The sequence below is a fragment of the Choloepus didactylus genome, chromosome 14 (assembly GCF_015220235.1).
Source record: "Choloepus didactylus isolate mChoDid1 chromosome 14, mChoDid1.pri, whole genome shotgun sequence".
Classification (NCBI taxonomy): Eukaryota; Metazoa; Chordata; class Mammalia; order Pilosa; family Megalonychidae; genus Choloepus; species Choloepus didactylus.
In genome coordinates this window covers 80778279-80797886 of record NC_051320.1, presented here as the reverse complement: position 1 = coordinate 80797886, position 19608 = coordinate 80778279, and the positions used below count along the sequence as shown (strand labels likewise).

Below are 19608 nucleotides of genomic sequence, written 5' to 3'. Positions count from 1 at the left end.
ATAAGAAGATTGAGGCTCAAGTTTCTACAACTGGTTAAATGGTAGAAACAGGATTTGAACCCATATCTATATTTCACCTAAATTTCCAGCTTGGGTAGTTTAGAATTTAGTTGGGTAGTTAAGGAATAAATGCTTTAAAAGGTAAATAATACAGAAGAGATCACATCACATTTGTCTGGGTGAGGAGCTCTTCCTCTGTTTTCCCACAGTCACCCATGCTTTTCTCTATGGGCAAGTCCTGTTGGTTTCACCTTAAAATTGTATCCCAAGGCTCTCGTCTTCTCTAACTGTCCATTTTACCATCCAACCCAAGCCACTACCATCTCTCACCTAGACCAAGTATTACACTTGGCATTGAGTACAAGGTCTTGTTAAAAATAAATTTTGGTCCCTGGAGTCATATTTCTTATGGTCTGGGGGGCGGGGGTGGGTAGAATAATTGTCTCCCAACATCCTCTTTTTCTCTTTGCTATAGCAATAGAATCCCTGGTTTTGGGTGAGATGCCCACTATAAAGACCACATTTCCCAGCCTATCTTGTAGCTGCGTATGGTCATATGACAAGTTTCTGACCAACAGGATATGAGTGGAAGTGACCTATGCAATTTTTGGTTCTGTGCTTCTAGGAGAAGGGTGTGACTCCCCCCTTTCCCTTCCATCCTTCCCACTGGCAGGAGTGAGGACATGGCAGTGAGCCATCTTGGACCATATAGATGAAGCCACAGCCCAGGGATAGCAAAACAAGTGACTTTGTGTTGCAGAGATAGCATACCAACCCCGAATTTTATGTGTCTGTCTTGTTGCTTTGAGTTTTTCTCTTAAACATACCCTAATAATTAGAAGGGGAGCAAAACATTGAACAAACCATCTCCCAAGCATATAAGTACAACTGGTGATAAATGCAATGAAAGAAACATACATAGAATTTTTCCTGAAAGAATATACTGAGGGGCCTAATTTATACTTGTCAGTTAAGGTACACTTCTCTGAAGAAGGGACATTTAAGTTGAGAATAATAGGATGAGTAGGATTTAGTCATGGGATTAAGGAAATGCAAGGAAAACAGTATTTGTGAAGATTCTGGGCCATAGAGAATGTGGTTACTGATGGAAAGGAGCTGTAGCAGACCCCTCTGTCCCACATCATCAATCAGTTCTCAGTTTCACAACCCGCTTCCCACCCACAGGTGCTGTTACTTGGGCCCCCCAGAACCCAGACTTGTGGCAACACAACTACTTCCACATACCTCTTGAAAGGATGGGTCAGATGGCTCTAGAAAGATTTGGAAGAGAAATGCAAACCTTTTCCCAAGAAGATTCTTCCAGCGTTAAACTGGGGAACTTGAATCTGCAACCAAGTCCAAGGATCAACTGCTGGACCAGCAAGGGAGAGAAAGGTGGGGATCAGAAGTGGGAGATGTCCAGGAATGGACCAAGAGGCGAGGAGCCAGACAGGCATGTGAGCTGAGGTGCCAAGGTTTAGACATGAACAAACCATTGCCTGGAGCTACTTTTGTTGGAGGCTTGATCAGTGATTGTGGCTTGTGGGTTCACTGCCATTTCTGAATAGGTGCCAGGTGCAGAGGCACTTGTTCTCAATGCGGAGTCTCTCCTGATCCTCACACATCACAAGAATGAGGTGGGCATTATCTCCATTTTATAAATGAAGAGACTGAGGCTCAGAGAGAGAAAGATAATTGTCTGAAGTCACCAAGTGGGCGGAACTGGACAGGGGGAAGAGGGTGGATCCAGGGTTAAGGCCACCGGGTAGAGCACAGGAGATCACTTAGGAAGGTTGTTGCAAACTCTTGGGGGCTGGGGGGCAGAGATGGCCCACAGCTGCTTTTTGTTTGCCTAGTCAATCAATGATTAAAAACCCAACCTGAATTTGAATGCCTTTAGGCAGGGATGAACTTTATTATTTGGCATAATCTCCCCCACTTATTCGCTCATTTATTCCCTCCCTGCCCCCTGAAGGCATTTGTGTTTTAATGTGGGCTCCATTCTAGAAAAATCATTCTTGAGCACCAGAAGCCAGTTGAGGAAGCTTTCCTGAAACCCTTTTCCCATCACCCTGGGAATACATCAGAGACTTGGAGCCTGAGTATTTCTAAAATACACAAACCTATCTCCTAGAGAGGAGGGTAACACTGGGCAGGCACCTTGCTTTATGAACTAGCCATTGTGGGCACACTGCAAGCAAGGTAAGAAAGACTGAATCGACTGTCCTTTCCAAAGTTCTTTAGGAGCAGAAGGCAGTTGCATTTTCCAGAGCTGGACATAGAAGGTAGGCGAGCAGGGTACACAGAGATCAGAACAGCCCATTAGGACCATTGAGAATCAAGGTTTGAGGGAGCAGGTGTGGTCTGAGAATTCCTCTGTGTGTTCTCCCCGCATTTTGCCAAGCTTGCTAGCTCCATGGTAGCCAAGCATTTGATTTTGACCATGGGTTTCTTGTTCATCCTCTCTCTCTGCTCTGTTCAGCCAGATACCACTATCAGGCCCACAGGTTCCCCTGCAAAGTGTTGGCCTCAGAATCCCTGGAGCACTTAGAAGCACGTTTTGCCGACCACATCTTATCATCAACGGTAGCAAGCCTCTAGTTCACATGATAGTTAAAGGACTTTGAGTTCCTTTGGTTACAAGTTGCCATGGACAAGGGAAGTCATTTCCCTGAACTCAAAATAGCTGTCTGTGTATTCCCTTTTTTTAGATGAAAGCGACTACATTTTTTTAAAAACCAAGATAAATTTAAATAGCCCATGGTATGTCTAGTGAAAAACTATAATTGGGGGGTTTGTTTTCCAGGAATGCCTTGAAAATTAAAGTTTAGCCATAAGGCTAGTATGTTGAGGGGGGTCACCAAGAAGGAAGATGACCCTCCCCTCAGTCAGCTTGGGCTCATTAATTAAGGGGAAAGCGCTTCTGCTTCACTCAAACCTCCTCACCCTTTGAAAAATAATTTATGCTCCAATGAAATAGACAGGAAGGGGTAGGTCTCCAGGGTTAACGAAATTTCATCTCATCCAAACAATAGCAACAAAGCGAAACACAATTTGCTTAGGTCACAGTCCAAATGCCTCTGAGTCAGCCAGCTCTGAACATGCTATTCTTCAAAGCCTCGAACCTGCTTCCCTGTGTCTGTTTTGAATTTCCTCTTCTCTACCATATATTTATATCCCCTCTGTTACAAGTTGACAAGAACAATCACTAGCATTATCTGTTTCCTTTCAGATCCTGGTATAATTCACTTACCTTCTTCCCACGTTTTTGGTGTATGTGTGTTTTCCCCCCTGCCATCAAACCAGACTGTCTTATAAGGTTGAGAGGAGTCAAGAGGTGGCACCTTTGGACTTTAATAAAATACTGAAAACAAAAGAAAACTAATTGGTCTGGAGTACATTTAAGGAGTTTAGCAAACTCATTTATTAATTTGTTCATTCAATCAATAAAAAATTCTAAGAGGCTACTATGTATCAGGCCATATGTCAGAGAATAGGAATTAAATGGGGAACTAGGTATGATCCCTTTCCCTCAAGAAACTCACAGTCTAGTAGACACGTAGCCCAAAAAACAAACATACGCGAACAGATAGTTCCGAGAGAGGCCAGCATGAGTAAGCTTGACCATTATCAAGCTTTAGGCTAAAGAAAGGGGAAGGATGATTTCTGTTCATTTGATCTGATCAAAGTTGTCCAAGCATTCTCATTACTAACAATAATGTAACAAAGACCCCTAAAGGCAAAGCAAGGCTTTCAGTGGACAATCACAGTTTGTCCAGAGATGACCAGGGTGCCTTCAGTTTTAGCTCTTGGGGGTGTTGCTTGTTTAACTTATTTCATTAATACTAGAAGGAAGGATTAAAGGTAAAGAGAGCACAGTGGAGTTAGAAAGTGAGTGCAAGAAGAGAAACTTACTAGCTCCTGGGCTCTCAGAAGGGCCTTCTCTCTTACATGTTCTGCACGTACTGCGGTGGAGGTTTTGGAATCACCTACCTGGGAGATATTCAAGGGACGTGGTTGGCTTAGGTGGGGATGTGCTGAAGCCTAACAGCTGGGAATGAAGGACAGCATCTGAAAGCTGGGAAGGAGGAACCCAGGCTATCCCCTCGCCACCAGCCTGGCAGACGTCAGTAATTGATCATACGCCTGATCTCACCCAGGGTTCCTCATCTGAATCAGAAAACATAGAAATGACAATTCTTTCAGTTCTCCTGAGCATGGCTAGTACTGGTCCTACATGCATACAGCATGTTAGAGCATCAGGGCTAAATTCTCCAAGGGAGTGCCAAAGGCAGTGTCCCTATCCTTGTCGGCGGATAACACTGGGCAGCAGCACTCTTTCCTAACAGGTTTAGTGAGCAAGCAGAAGTCTTTTCACCACTGCTGGACTACTTGGTTACCCTAGAGAAATGGAGGAAAGACTACAAGGAGAGTGAACTCACTGAGTTTTTACTAGGGCAGCTGGATAGTCACTTTGGGTCCACAAGAAATTGAGGATCATTTGCCTTTTCCTCAGAACACCGCCGTGTGTCCTTGATTTTTAGATACTGTGGTAGGCAGAAGTCTACAATGGCTCCGGAGATCTCTGCCCCCTGGTGCACACTCTGTATAATCCTCTCCCCTTGAGGGTGGGCATGGTAGGACAGACTTGCAATCCTGTGATTAGGTTACCTTATATGGCAAAGATGAAGGGGTTTTGCAGAGGTCCCTAATCAATTGCTTTTGAGTTGATCAAAAGGGAGATTATCCTGGGTGGCATGGATCTAATCAGGCAAGCCCTTTAAATGAGGGTTTAGCGGTTAGAGGTCGGAGAGAGGAATCTGAGACGGATGAAGTCAGGGACATGTGAAGCAGCAGACATGCTCTCCTATTGGCCTTAAAGAAACAGATTGTCATGTTGTGGAGAGGGTCTTGTGGCAGGGAACTGTGGGTGGCCTCTGGGAGCTGAGGGCCTCAGTCCTACAATTGCAAGGAACTGAATTGTTCAAATGACCGAGTAAGCTTGAAAGAGGGGCCTAACACTCAGATAAGATAGCAGCCCTGGCCAACACCTTGATTTCAGTCTTGTGAGACCCTGAGCAGAGAACCCATAAGACTTCTGGCCTGTAGAATCTGTGAGATAATAAGTAAACGGGCATTGTTTTAAACTGCTAAATTATTGTAACTGTTATGCAGTGGTGGAAAATTAGTACAGATTTTATCTGCTGTCACTGATTGTAAACATTTGGGGAAACAAGAAAATACTGTGGCATTAAATATGCACATCATTTATAGGGCATCGATTGAAAGGCATCCTGATTTTAAAAAAATTAAAATGAAATTGTTTCTCTCTGTGTTAGAATGCATATCAGTATTGCTATACTTGCAAAGCACCTAGAATTATTCCAAATCTTTTTACATAAGATTTTATTAAGTCCTCCCACCAATTCTGTCCTAGGAGAAAGGGGAAGTATCCTGGTGAGAAAGCAGAGGTACAGAGTAGTTCAAAGACTTACCTCAAGGTCATCACACTAGACAAAGCCAAGACCATGATGCCAGGACAAAACCAACAGATCTCATTTTGCCAACACTTAACACTCTTCCTAGGTGAGACTGTGCCACCCGCAATCCTGCTCAAGGGAGGCTACTTCTTGTTCCACTTCAGCCTGCCTCTTTGGACCTAACCTGACTACATTAGAAGTGTGTACCAGACCGAGGGGCAGCCAGTCCATAGTCTGGGCAACCATGATGGAGACTAGTGAAAAAAGATGAGCTGAGCTAATTAGAGTCCCTCTTCTGGGAATTATGAAGTATTAATTCAGTAGTAAGAGCAGGAAGGTGATAGGAGCCAAGTGAAAGTAGAGGCTGTGAGGGAGCCGACCCCATGTGTAAGGAGAGGGAGCCATTCAGTGGGGAGAGGGGAAAGGAACAGTGGAAAGCAGAGGTGCCAGATGAGAAACTATGTAGCCCATGGTCTCCCTGGAGCTGTTCTGTTCTACGTGTGCACCCATTCCAGTCCCAGCCCTCCCGTATCCTTAAAATGCCTCCTTTCCCGAGGAAACCAAGTAAGCCGCTTGTCGTTCCAACTCTTTCATTTATAAAGGCACAACCCCCATGATTCCAGGTCTGAAGGCGAATTCTGGTTGAAGAAACTTAGTTCATGCAAATAAAGTTAATGTCAAAATAACTCGTATTCATCAAACACTGTGAACACTTTTCCCCTGCATCTGCTGTCTTCCCACACTGCAGGTTTTTCTGTGTCTCTGTCAGAGTAGGCTTCTGTGAAAAACTCCCCTGGCCCTGCCTCTCATGTGCATCTGGCTATCTTCCTCCCTTCTCTGTTTTCTTATAATTACCCATCTCAAAAGCCCAAGAACTGGTCTAGCAAGACAAGAGCCTCCTTGGAGGGTGGAGCAGGATAAGAGACCTAAGCAGAATCCGAGCCAGAATCCTCCATTGGACAGAGGGTGGGAAAACATAATGCAAACTCTCAGGTTTCAATCATTATTTGCCACATCACACAGCCAAAAAGAAAATCTGTACAAAACTCCTAACTTCAAAATCATGGTCACCGTAGGTCTATGCCATGAATATTAAAACTGTGTTTGTGTTTTACCCAGACATATTTTGAATTTTCTGCAGGCAATGCCTACCGAGTGATCCGGTGAAATGAACTACATATAGGACTGAATGATCATGGATGCAACAGGATGTGGCATGGGAGAGAGGAGATGTGGCTGGGTATAAGTTCCTGCTTCATCTTTGGAAGCTCAGCCAGAAGTAATCTGTAGATAGAGCAAGAGGGAGTTCAGAGAATCAAGTGCGGGGGCAGGATAATGAGGTCTTTGGGAAGGCAGGATGCAGCAGGCAAAATAAGGAATTATTTAACTGGGTGAGGCACAACCTAATCTCTTCAGCAAGTTCTGCAGTGCTGGCTGGGAGATACTGCAGGGAAGTCCAGAAGGGAAGAAGGGAGCCTGAAAGAGCATTTTGATCTCACCTAGCTGGGGCTCCAGACAATCTTCATAAGGCCAAAGAAGGATGCAGAGGATGACAGGACTAGAGTCTGGGTCATTCCATGCCAGCAACTCCCTCCCTCTTTGTTCCTCAACAAAGAGGCCCTTCCTTAAGGGATGGCATCATGGGGACAATCCCTGAGAACATGTAATATCCTTAAGAGATACACAACTAACAAAGCAGAGTCACAGCTCACTAAGCTGAGGCTGCTTATCTCAGAAATTTCATCTATACTGTGTACTGTCAAGAATCTGGAAAGATTCCAAATTACAACAGAATTGCCAAAAGCTATTTCACAAAGTCTACTCCCTAATGCTCACAAAGTCCTTATTCTAAGCTGCAATTATGGCAGTGAGTCTGTGTCAGGCACTTTGCATGCATTTCCTTTCATTTATTCCTCACACCAACCCTGTGAAGTAGGTATTATTATGCTCATTTTACAGATGAGGAAACTAAGCAACAGGAAGATGAAATGACTTCCTTAAACTCACCTAGCTATTAAGTCAGAGAGCAAGGATTTGAATCCAGGTATCTCTGATTCTAAACCTGAGCCTCCTTACAAGTATTGGTGGTTGAGTTCAGAGTTCTTTGCCTTTAAGACTTGACCACTCTGCAAAGACCCCACTACAGTAAATCTTATCCATGTTAAAGTCCTGTGGACCTGCCACTCTGACTCTGTATCTACAGAAAGCTGGCACACACACACACCCCGCCCCACTTCTATCCCTCCCTTATCCGATGATCAACAAAAACAAGCTTGAACTTCATCTCCATTGACCACAGTCCCTCCAAATATTCCTCAACTCTTCTGACCTCCCTCTCAATCCAAGCCACATCTTCTTATATGTGGCATTTAGCCCCAATTTCAGCCCCACTCCTCTTTGAGAATATGCTAGCAGATCTGCTTCCCCAGATTGTCTTTGGGTAAATGCTCGACTTGGGTTTCCACACACACCACTGGCTGCCTTAGGCAGAAGCCCCCAGGTCCAGTCCTGGTTCCTGTACAACAGGCCCTGCACTGCTCACTGTCCTACACCCCTCCATCCCATTCTGCCTCCTCAGCAGAGTTCAGTCAGAATGTACCACACACTCTCTTGGTGGCCTGACCTTGCCTTCCTGCCAACCTCTGACCTCGGGCTATCCCTTCAGCCTTGGGTTGAACAGCTGAGCAGGCATTCCCTGCTGTTGACGAGGTTCCTGCTTCTAGCACACAGCCCCAACTGCCACGCCATCCTCCCACATATTTAATCTTAGCCACAGCACCCTCCCTGTGGGGTACTGGACCTTGGCCCCTCTAAGTTTTTAGTTTCAAAGTTACCATGAGACACTCCAAAAGGAAAGTCAGTCCCTTAAGCCCTCATTCGGAGCCTATTTTTCCTTTATTTTTAGATTTTTATTTTGTTTATTGAGGTGTAACATGTATAAAGAAAAGAGCACAATGAAAACTGAAAAAGAGCTCCATGAAATATGACAAAGGTGAATAAACCTCTGATCTACCTCTCAAGTCAAGAACTAGAGTATTGGTGATACTCCGTAAGCCCCCTCATGCTCTTTCCCAATCACTATCTCCATCTTCCTCCCCATAGGCAGCCCCTACCCTAATTTCTAACAGCTTAGGTTAGTTTGGGCCTGTTTTTAAATTACATATAAAGGGAAAAATACAGTATGCCTTTTTTGTGTGTCTGGTTTCTTTCTCTTAAATTGTATTTGAGATTCATGAGTATAACTTCATGTAGGTATAGTTTGTTCATTTTCATTGCTGGGTCATATTCAATTGTATGAATATGCCATACTTTATTTACCTATTCTGATGTTTGGATTATTTCTGATTTGGGGCCGTTACAAATGATGCTGCTATGGATATATATATATGTGTATAAATAAATTCATTTTACATTATATACAAAATAGAAAGAATAATATAATGAATCTAATGTACTCATGAACCAGCTTCAACAGTTATCAATACATGATTAATCTTATCTCACTGTACTCCCCCTCCACTTTCCCTCATCCCCTCAATTATTTTGAAACAAATACTGACAACATATAGTTATATCTGTAAATATTTAAGTATGCATCACAAAAAGATAAGGACTAAAAAAAGAAACACAAAACCATTATCCCATCTAAGTTAAGTTAACGGAAGTTAACTTCTGGAGGACACAGAGATAGTAAGAGTAGCATCAGAATGGAAGCCCACGTCTCCAAAGGACTCCCGTTTTTAAAAATATCCTTATTGTTGCCTCTCAGATTACAAAATTAACGTCTTAAGTGTGCATGCTTTTTGTAACAAGTAAAACAAAACAGAGCTGTATAAAGAGAAACCATCTTTCTCCTCCTTTTCTTATTCCAGTCCCTGAAGGGAACCAGCATTAACAGCTTGAATTGTGACTTTCCACCTTTCAGGCTAAAAGTTTATTTGCTGTGAAGGAAATATAATAAAACCATAATATTTTGTACAATAACATATCTATTGTTATACCTACATTATCTGAATATGGATGAAAAATGTTGTCCTGATTTCCTATTTCCCATATAAACACATATAGAATGTGAACAGTTGAAATCAAACCAAGCATGCAGTATTGTTTTTAACCAGATTTTACTTTTCCTTTTTTTTCACATCTGCATCCCTTCTACACCTGACCCATCATCACCTCCCTATTCCCCCACTCACCCTCCCCACACAGGAAATCCAGGTTACTTATTGATGGAGTCCTTCCATATTTCTCTCCATTTTCAAATAAATAATATATAACTGTGTAAAAATACATACATGTGTAGGTTTTTGCCATTGTTTATATTACGGAAGCAAGATGGATTATGCACACCTCTTTACATATTGCTTTTCTCAGGAAAACCTCCTGGAAATCTCTCTAAGTCAACTGATGTAGCTCCAATTCTTTCCTTTTAGTGGCTGCATAATTATGATGCAGCAATGCCAAAATCTGTTTCACTATTCCCATAGTGATGGGCCCATTTATTTCTATTTTTGTCACTATAAACTATGAATTGGAAAAAAACTGCTGCTCTAAATATTTTTGAAGATATGAGCTTTATATACTTGTGCTTCTCCAACTCGAAATTAATTTTTTTTTATTAAAACAATCTAAAAACTTTGTGACTCAAGAGAGGTTATCCAATCTGGCACAACTATCTACAGAACATAAGTTATATGGAAAACTTCATTATAACAGCAACAAAAAAATAGTACTTTTGCTGAAATGAAGGTAAGAAAAACATATTTTATGGAATAGAGATATAATAATTTATGGCTTATGTATATTTATTTATTTTACTATTTATCCAAACATCATCAGCCCATCAACAGAATACCCAGTCATTTTCAATATTAATTAGATTCAGGCATCTTTGATATTTCACCCACTGTCAGTCACACCAAGTCCATAACTTCTCATGTATCTTTCAACTTTTTGTTTTAAAGATACAGTTGTCAATGTAGGAGTAGAAAACATTTTATTTAACAGTTCGCTTAGCTTGTTTTGTAACTTTAATTATTTAGACCTATGGTATGTGGGCCTCCATTTGTACTCTTGCCCAAGCCCTGCAAATGTTGGGTGGGACTAATTTACTTTGTATTCCAGATTGTGCTCATTTACTAGTTTGTTCCTTCTTCATTCATTCAAAATAGTATGAGCCAGGCATTGTCCTAAGTTCATTCATTCCACAAATATTTATTGAGTGAGACCCATTAAAATTCCAGGAACTGGGCTTCATACTAAGGATATTCTGATGAGTATGGTCCAGTTGCAATCTGAAGGATTTCAGTTCAGTGGGGAAGACAAACAAATGGGGAAATAATTCAGACATAGGTAGGTGTTCCAATGAAGATGTATTCAGGCTCAAGAAGCAAGAGGAAAGAATACCTCAGTCCAGGGAAGTTGGGGACATCTTCATATAGGAGGAAATGACATTTTGGGTGAGACTTAATGGGAAAGTCCCTCTGAGTGCAGGCACTGGGTCCCCAAATTTGCATATATAATATATAAATAAATAAATATAAGCTCCGGTAATGTATACTATGTGAATTTTGGATTGCGGAAAAATGTAAGTGAAAAATCAAAGCCTGATGGGAAATCATTCTCTCTTAGATTCTTAGCACTCTGTTAAGATGTTGATGAGACCTGTGGAGAAGGGCAGGAATTTGTGGGGGCGAAGAAAGGATAGGGCTGAATAGCTCAACAGCTTGAAGAAAGGGGGAATCTCTTGTGGGATCTGAGGCCTGTTGAGTGAGTGTGGTTGGAGATCCAGTCTTTTGGGCAAGAATCAAAGGTCTTAAGTTCCAGCTGTTTCAAGCCTTTTTATTTATTTTTTATTTTTTTTTACAGTCTTTTTTTTTTTTGAAATAAATTCAAAGTTATAGGTACAGTTGCAAACACAGTATTAACCCATACACAGAACTCCGTCATACCCTGACCCCCCCCCCCCCCATAGCCCAATCTACCAACTTTAACATGCTGTCACATTCAAGCCTTTTTAGAAGTAGAAATGTTGGTTTCTGGAAAGTGCTAGCATGGCAAAACGGGAGCACAGATTCGGACTGAATTAATTTGGCTTCCTTTGACTGATAAAGCCATAGAGATGATTCACCCCAAACCAAATGTCCACAGCAGGCTGGTGTGGTAGAAGCACCCCTGTAATTGCATCAGCCCTCTGCTCTGCCAGGTGAAGCTTTCCTAAACTCTATCCGACCACACAAGGACTGTTCTGAGATGCCGCCAGCACATGTATGAAAGAGTGTTTACCTGGGGCTGTTTTTCTGACCTTATTATTCCAATCAAGAAAATCCTCTGAAATGAAGCTGTCATTGCCCACAGCCTCTAACTCTCTCACACTCCCACTGTTCAGTGATCTCATCACTCCAAGGTGGCAGCCAAGATTACCGGGGAAAACTCCTGCTTCTGGTAATACTCACACAGCAAAGGGGAAAGCAGAAACACTGCTGACCAATTCTATCAAGAGGTGTGATTCCAACACCTGTTCTGTGCAAGAATTATACTCCCCCCTCCTGAGTATCCAGAATGAAAAAAAAATTAAAAATCAACAGATTGAGCCCCTTAATCCACCAGCCCAGTAGAGTTATTCAACTTTGAGTAAAATGATAGAAAATAACTTCAAATGGATCTAATAGAGAATCACAGTTAAATCAATAATGAGAACACAAATAGAAAATCTAGGCCTATAATTGAATTTTCTTCAATGGCAATGAGGAATAATTCAGATTCCGGTTTTAATTATTGTGCTCTCTTTGCAAATACAGCTGACTATTAAACCCTTTCAAAGCAAATTAATTGGGACAGTGTAGAACAGAGGTGTAAAATCTCTCACCTGGAAGTTGTGAGACTTGAGTCCCAGTTCACCCCTGCCACCAGCTCAATTTGGGCTATGTCCTATTGCATCTTTAAGACTCAGTTTCCTTTTCTATAAAATGAGAGGTTTGAGCCAGCATTCGCTGCATTGTATTGATATTACCTTTTATGGCCAGTCTTTCCATCTAAACCAGAAGCACCTCCAGAGCTGAGATGTGTCTTTTACACTTTTATATCCACCATTATCAAATGAACATTAATGTTCAAGTGAACTGAACTGAAGGCCCCTTCCAGTTCTAAATTTCAGTGATTTCCTCAATATCACCATCCCTCATCCTCAGTACATTCAATAAGCCAAATGCTGTGGTGTCTTGTCCAGCTTCCCCATCAAGACTGAACCCTTGCTCCCAGAGATGCTGGCTGTGTTGAGCACTATTCCCCTCTCCCCTATAAGGAGAGCTACCTTACCTGAGGTCACACCCCCTTCTTGGGGGCAGCTTGCAGCCGGTGACTGGTCAAAAACCCTAGCTTGAGAGATCCTCGTGGCATTAGCTAATGTCTTTGCTGTGACTGCAAAACAGGCCAGTCTCTCCCTGTGCCTCATCCTGCTTCCTTCTCTCCCCTGAGAGACCTTCCCAGTGAGTTTCCAACATGTTAGTCCCCATCTCAGAGTCAGCTTCCCAAGGAACCCAACCTGTGCCAGTCTTAGGAATGGTCTTAGAAAACAGAGAACCCATCATGGTTGGTAGGAGAAGCAATGACAACCCCCAGCATGGGTGCAGCGATGCCATTGTTCAAACTGTCCTCGTGGTGAATTGGGATTGTATACCAGGTGGAGGCAATATTTCAGGATGCCATGTCTGTGGAAATAGTAATATAGACACAATAGAATTGGATGGTCATTGTTAGAGAAAATGGATGCTTTGGAAAAGAAAACAATGATAAAAAGCTGAAAGTGGTTTATCAGCAATTAAAGACTAAATGTAAAAACTAGAGGGCCTCTTGCCAGCATATATGTAACTCTTATCTCCTGCATCCAAGAGACAGCATAAAGCTGAGGATAAGGCCCAGGGCTTAAAAGTAAGGGTAGCCAAGCTACCAAGCTACCAAGCTACCAAGCTACCAAGATTCAACTCCCACATAGAGCAGATCTGCTATGGCAAGGTCAGGCTCCGATGAGACAGGCGATGGGGATATTTACATCAATGCATTAGAAAATCTGAAATTCCCATATACCCCTGAACCCTCTGGGCCTACAGAAGTAACCCTCTCCTCTCCTCCCAAGATGACTTAGATGTCTTTTCCTTCTCAGGATCTGCATCATGTCCTACAGCAGTAACTGCAAGCATTAAGTCACACATAATCCAGGCAGGGAAATCCTGGGTCTGCTAAGAAAGGAATGGAATTACCCACCGTATGGGCTGACAGCAGGTCAATGGAAGCAGGAGCCTATGGGGCTTGATCCTGGGGGTCCTGGGCCAGGGAGGCAGAACATCAAGATGGAGAGGTAGAGTTTATCAATGTGGGAGCACCCTCTCCTGATAGAGAACCTAATATACTGGCAAGGACTGCCAAAAATGGTGCAAACATGCTGCTAGGATGGCCCTTGGAAGCTTGGAGAAAGCGATAGAAATGCCAGAACCACCATGGAAGATATAGAAGAGGGATCAAAATCTCAGAGAAGTGGGTGTGCTAGAATGGATATACTTCTAAAGCCTGAAATCCTCCTGTTCTGCGGGAAGGCTGAGAGGACACTCTGGTGTAAGGGGTTGCTGGCATTTCTGAGAAGCTCAGTGGTGGCTCTCATCTGAAGGTGGCAGCCAAGATTCATGGATGACAGTAGCCGAAGTGGGCTCTCTGGGGATAAGATAATACTAAAATAATAGGGGCCCAGTAGTAGCACTTAACCAGCTATGCCCTGTAAGATGCAGAAACAAAGTAGATGCAATTATTGTAATGAGTGGCAAGGTGGTAGTGCATCCTAGGGGAGAGTAGGAGTTTGGGACAAAGGAGTTCTCCAGGATGTGGCATATCCAATGTTAAACCCAATATACTGTTAAAGCAAGGATGGTTGGTCACCCTTGGCTGGCCCATATAGAGCCACAAGAGATGGTTAATAAAACATGGCATACCTAGGGGCAAAAGAGATGGACACCCAAGAGGGATATTGCCCAATCTAAAATTTAAAAAAACCAAGGATGGGTGATCAGGAGGCTAAAGGCAGCTGCTTCAATAAAAAAAAAAATCACAATTCCTTGCTCAATTTCCAGATCTGAGCCCATTTTCAAATTCAGTACATGTGGACTTAGGGAGAGAATGAGTCCTAGGATAAAGATCCTGCAACACTACAAGCAAACTGGGTAATGATTTACCCAGTCCTTTCCCAAAAAGACCTGTGGGCATTGACTCAGGCAATCCTACCCCAGAGAAAGGGAGATGCCCCAGTGTTTCAAGGACTGTTGGACACAGGATCCAAGTTATCATTGATATCTACACCTGAAGTGTCAACATGGTCCCCCTGTTAGATTGGGGTCCTACAGGGACTAAGTAGTGATGAAATCTGGCTCACAGTGGATCTGCTTGGTTCATGGACAAACCTAGTGTCACTTCCCTAGTCCTCAAATGTATAATTGGAAGGGACACACTTGGCAGTTTACAGAGAACCCACACTGGTTCCTGCCTTATAGGGGAAGAGTTATTATGGTGGGAAAGATTAAACTTTTGAAATTGATCCCTCCCGACAGTTAATATGCTTAATAATATTGTATCCCCTGGGAGGATGACAGAAATTAGTGCTACCCTCAAAGAGCTGCTATCATGACTCTGTTTAATTCACTTATCTGGATCCTACCAAAGCTATATGCATACTGGAGGATGACAGTGGACTACCATCAAATAGTATCCTCAATTGTAGCTGCTGTGCCAGAAGTGGTATCAAAATTAGAGCAGACTAACATGATCTGAGGCACATGGCATGCTGCCATTGACCTGGTGCATATGCTCTTTTTGATCCCCATTAGAAAGGAGGATGCATTCACTTCAACTGGCCACCAGTATACATTTAGCCATAGGGAGGACTCAAGCTATATGCCAAGTGAGCTAAAGGACCCAGGTTATACATGCCAAAGTGACCAGAACTGTCTAAACATTTTAAAGAACATCACACAGGCCCACTGTATTGATGACATCATGTTAATTAGACAAATGAACAAGAAGTGGCAAATACATAGGCAGTCTTGGTAAGAGGCATGTGTGCAAGAGGTGAGAGATAAATCCTGTGATGGTTCAAGGGCCCACTGAATCAGTGAAGTTTGCCTTGTTTGGATGGTAAATGGACAAATGCAACAACCACAACCTGAGAAAGACAGGATATTTAGGGCTCAGACAACTCAGCTGAGGGTATGGGACACACCACCAGGCAAGCCATCTTGATCAGCAGAAACCTTAGCTGAGGGTGAGGGGAATCCAGGATGGATTGTAGAAGGAGATCGTGAGTATTAATTGTAGCCCCAGGACTAGCAGCAGTGGCAGGAGCTGTAGTTCATCCCCCTAACCCTCTTCTTTATGCAAAGCAGGTGGATCCAAGGGGTGGCCTGCAGTGGAGAGGTGTACCACCTAGGCCCTCTCGTTCAGGACTGCAGCACTCATTCCACTAGCTGCTGGAATTATTGGTAAATGACAGCTCAACTGGGTTTCCCACACCCCACCCCTAATGCTACAATTGCCCTTGGCTAAAGAGGGCTGCCTCACCCAGGATCATATCCCCTCCCTCAGGGAGCCTGAAACCAATGACTGGTTAACACAAGTCTATAAAGGCCCAGCCCTTCTTGTTCCAATTTATGAAAACTCTTCAGTGCCATCACTCCAGCTCTAGAGCTTCCCTGGATGGGCTGAGAGGCCTTTGTTGCAACTGTATCACAGCCCAGTTTCTCCCTTTGACCAATTCTCCATCTTTCTTTCTCCCACATATATCAGTCCCAAGAGCACAACCCATGCAAGTCCCCAACTCAAGGTCTGCTTCCCATGGAACCCAACCTGCAACACATATTTGTACAGCTAGTTTTTTTTAAGAAAAGAAATATTTTCAAAATATCAGAAATTTCAGCCTTTAAAAAACCCCAAACATCATCTCTTAAAGAGAAACCTTTAATGCCATCACATGGTAATGCAGCATACCAGTATTAGCACATAAGGAACAAAGAAAAAGGGGAACAAAGTACAGGGAGTTGTGCCATGCCAAGAAGTCTCCAGGCCTGGGAGAAATTTCTGTCATCCAAGAAAATGGGGATGGCAATGCATGACTGATATGAGAGAGAAGATTCTGGAATCATGAAAGTGCTTCAAAGAAAAATTACAGTGACACAGGCTTTATGTGGATAACAGCTAATTACTAAGTGCTAGGTCCTGAACAAGGTCTTTTCCCATATTATATCACTTAATGTTCACAGTAACTCTTGGTAGTGGGTATGATGGTCACTGCTGTTTTACAGATGAGGAAACTGAGGCTTAGTGAGGTTAAGCCATTTGTCCAAGGTCACACAACTAGCAGATGGTGCAGCTGCGTTCTAAACCCAAGACATCTGACTTTTGAGCCTAAGGACTTCAACCATGCTCTTCTGCCTCTCTATTTGAACATACTAGAATATCAGGAGACTAAGGGTTGTCTAATTCCTTTCCCAGCAAAAATACTCCCAAATTAGGTATACCCTGAGAACACCCACCTTATTTTTATTGGAAGCTATCAATAGGAAAAGAGGTTTTGCTTTACAGAAATTTTGCACTCACGTTTGTTTGGAGCATATCAGTTCTGTATAATAAAGGATATTTCTATACATATCTGCTCTCTACTCAAACTCTCTGGCTTGATAAAGAGATGACAACTTTGTTGGGCTTTGATATTACTCCACTCAATAACTCCCAGCATGGTGAAGACCATCTGGTGCTCAGGAGCTATTGGTTAAAACTGACATTTTAGAGAAAAGCATTGTATTTCTTTAAAAGCTGGTAGCAATTTACACTCTCATCAGAAGCATGCATGTGATCATGGGAATTGTAATTAGTGAGAGAAAAAACCTACAGGTACAGAGAATAGCAATGTCAAGGCCTAATGAGATTTGTCATTGTCTAATTGCTTTCTAAGTAGAAGTTTTCTACCAAACTATTTATCCCCGAAGAATGCAAACTCTTATTTTTTTATAAAAGGATTTACTTTATAGGAAAGTACTTTGTACATGTGTGAGACATATAAATTTTTCATGATAAAATAATATTTCTACAAATATGGCCTTATAAACATATATGATTTATATGTAAATATATAAACATTAATATATATGTATGGTTTATTTAATATTTATTTTTTGTTTACTGTATGCAAGGCACTGTTCTAGGTGTATTAACTAATTTAATCCTCACAACAACCCTATGAGACGAAGATTTTTATATTTTACAGATAAGTATAATATGGTGCTTTTTACAGATAGGGAAATTGAGGCAAAGCAAGATTATTAACTTGATCAGGAACATATAGATGATGATTGACTGGGTTTCGAACCCGGGCACTCTGCCTCCAGGGGTCTATACTCTTTTGGTGTGCTGTTAAATCAACCTGCAGAGGGCAAGGGCACCGTCTCCTATTTTGTCTTCCCCTCACATCCTTACCCTTTGCTGCCAACCCAAAGAGGATTCTTGGTGTGTGTATTACAGGATGAACCCCCAGGGATTGTAAACTTGTGAATTTTTAACTCCAAGGAATTATTTGATCACTGATAGTGACATAAATCCACAAGCAGGTGCTCAGTCAAATCTGAATGCTTGGTGGAATTTGAGATATTTCCAGTTAATCAAATCATTGCAGGTGTCAGTCAGGTGACCTAAATGATTTCAGCAGTGGGGTGGGGACTTTGGCAGCCTGGGGCACTCACACCTGTGTAAAGGGGCAGCCACTCCTCAGCTTTGGCCTAGAGTTGCCATGCAGGAAAATGGGCCCAGTGGGGACAGCCCTTCCCATTTTTTTTTCAGAGAACATGGAAATATAGATAAAATCTTCTGATTTTTAAACATTAGTAACCAATTTTTTAAAATGACAATACTCTGCAAGCCAAACAGAACACGTCTCTGCAGAGAGGGTTCACATGCCACCATTTTGTAACTTGTGTCCTGAATGAAAGTTAAAATGGTGGTCCCCCAAGTGGTAGGAATTGAGGAGCACTGGGAAAGGGACCTAATTCCCCCAAATATCTCCCTCAGTGTAGCCCGAATTTCCACTATTAGTAGCTTATATTCCAAGTTAAAAATTCATTTCCTGAAGTTTATTTTTTAAACTATGGCAGGGCAAGGTAGCCTGTTAAAACCCATCACCCATACTATGAAAAAAGCAATCAGATACTCCAGGCCCTCCTGCTGGAAGAAGACATGGTCCAGATTCAAAACCATTTAGTAGGGGTGGAATGAGGGGCTGAATTGAACCAGATTCTGCCTTTGGCAAACACCTCTCCTGGGCCCACCTAGTTCCCGGGCCTCCCTCCTTCACTCCACCTGCCCCCACTCCTCTTTTTTGTGAGAGATGATTTTATGAATTGGGATCTTTTAGTTGTAAGTAATAGAAAAACAGCTCAAAATGGCCTAAGAAAGAGGAAAGGAGGGAGGGAAGGAAGAAAAAGGGGAGGAGAGGGGGGAGAGAGAGAGAGAATGAGAATGAGAATGTATTGGCTCCAGAACTGATTTCTGGGAAATCTGGACCAGAGATGTCTGGGTCCAGGCCTTACATAATGTCACACTCCATGTCTCAGCTCCATGTTTCTCTGTATTGGCTTCATTATTTGGCAGGTGGCAGGGTCTCTCAATGGAGTCGTCGAGATAGTCATCAGTAGCTCCTGTTTTACCTTGTACCAGGTTAGCAACCCTGAAGAAAGAGGGCGTCTTTTTCCCAAAGGCCCCAGCAAAGTACCAGAGCTGGCATTCTGGACTGACTTGAGTCTGCGTCCACTCCCCAGCCAATCACTGTGGTGGTGGTGGAGAGGTAGCAATGGAATATTCTGACTGACTAAACCTACCTCTTTCGAGTAGCTACTTCTTCTCCAGAATACAGAGTATAGGATCAAACCCTTCTGAAGATTCATGGGCTTAGAATCTCATGGTACAGGGGCTCTTTGAAATAAAAATGTGAGGTGCTATTACCACAAGAAGTAGAAATAAGTGTTGGGCAGGTAGAATACTACCTGATTTCATCCCAAGGGAGACCTGAACAGTGACTCAGTCGGTCAGTTTTTGAATGATT

At 42.6% G+C, this 19608-nt stretch overlaps 1 long non-coding RNA gene across 1 annotated transcript in view; it reads left to right on the top strand.

The window, feature by feature from the left end:
• The window catches only part of LOC119509464, a 101983-nt gene extending 100508 nt beyond the window's left edge, over positions 1 to 1475 (top strand). The window contains exon 4 of the long non-coding RNA XR_005211708.1: positions 1186 to 1475. This is a non-coding gene — a long non-coding RNA (uncharacterized LOC119509464). The remainder of the gene's footprint in view (positions 1 to 1185) is intronic.
• Positions 1476 to 19608: the final 18133 nt, after the last annotated feature.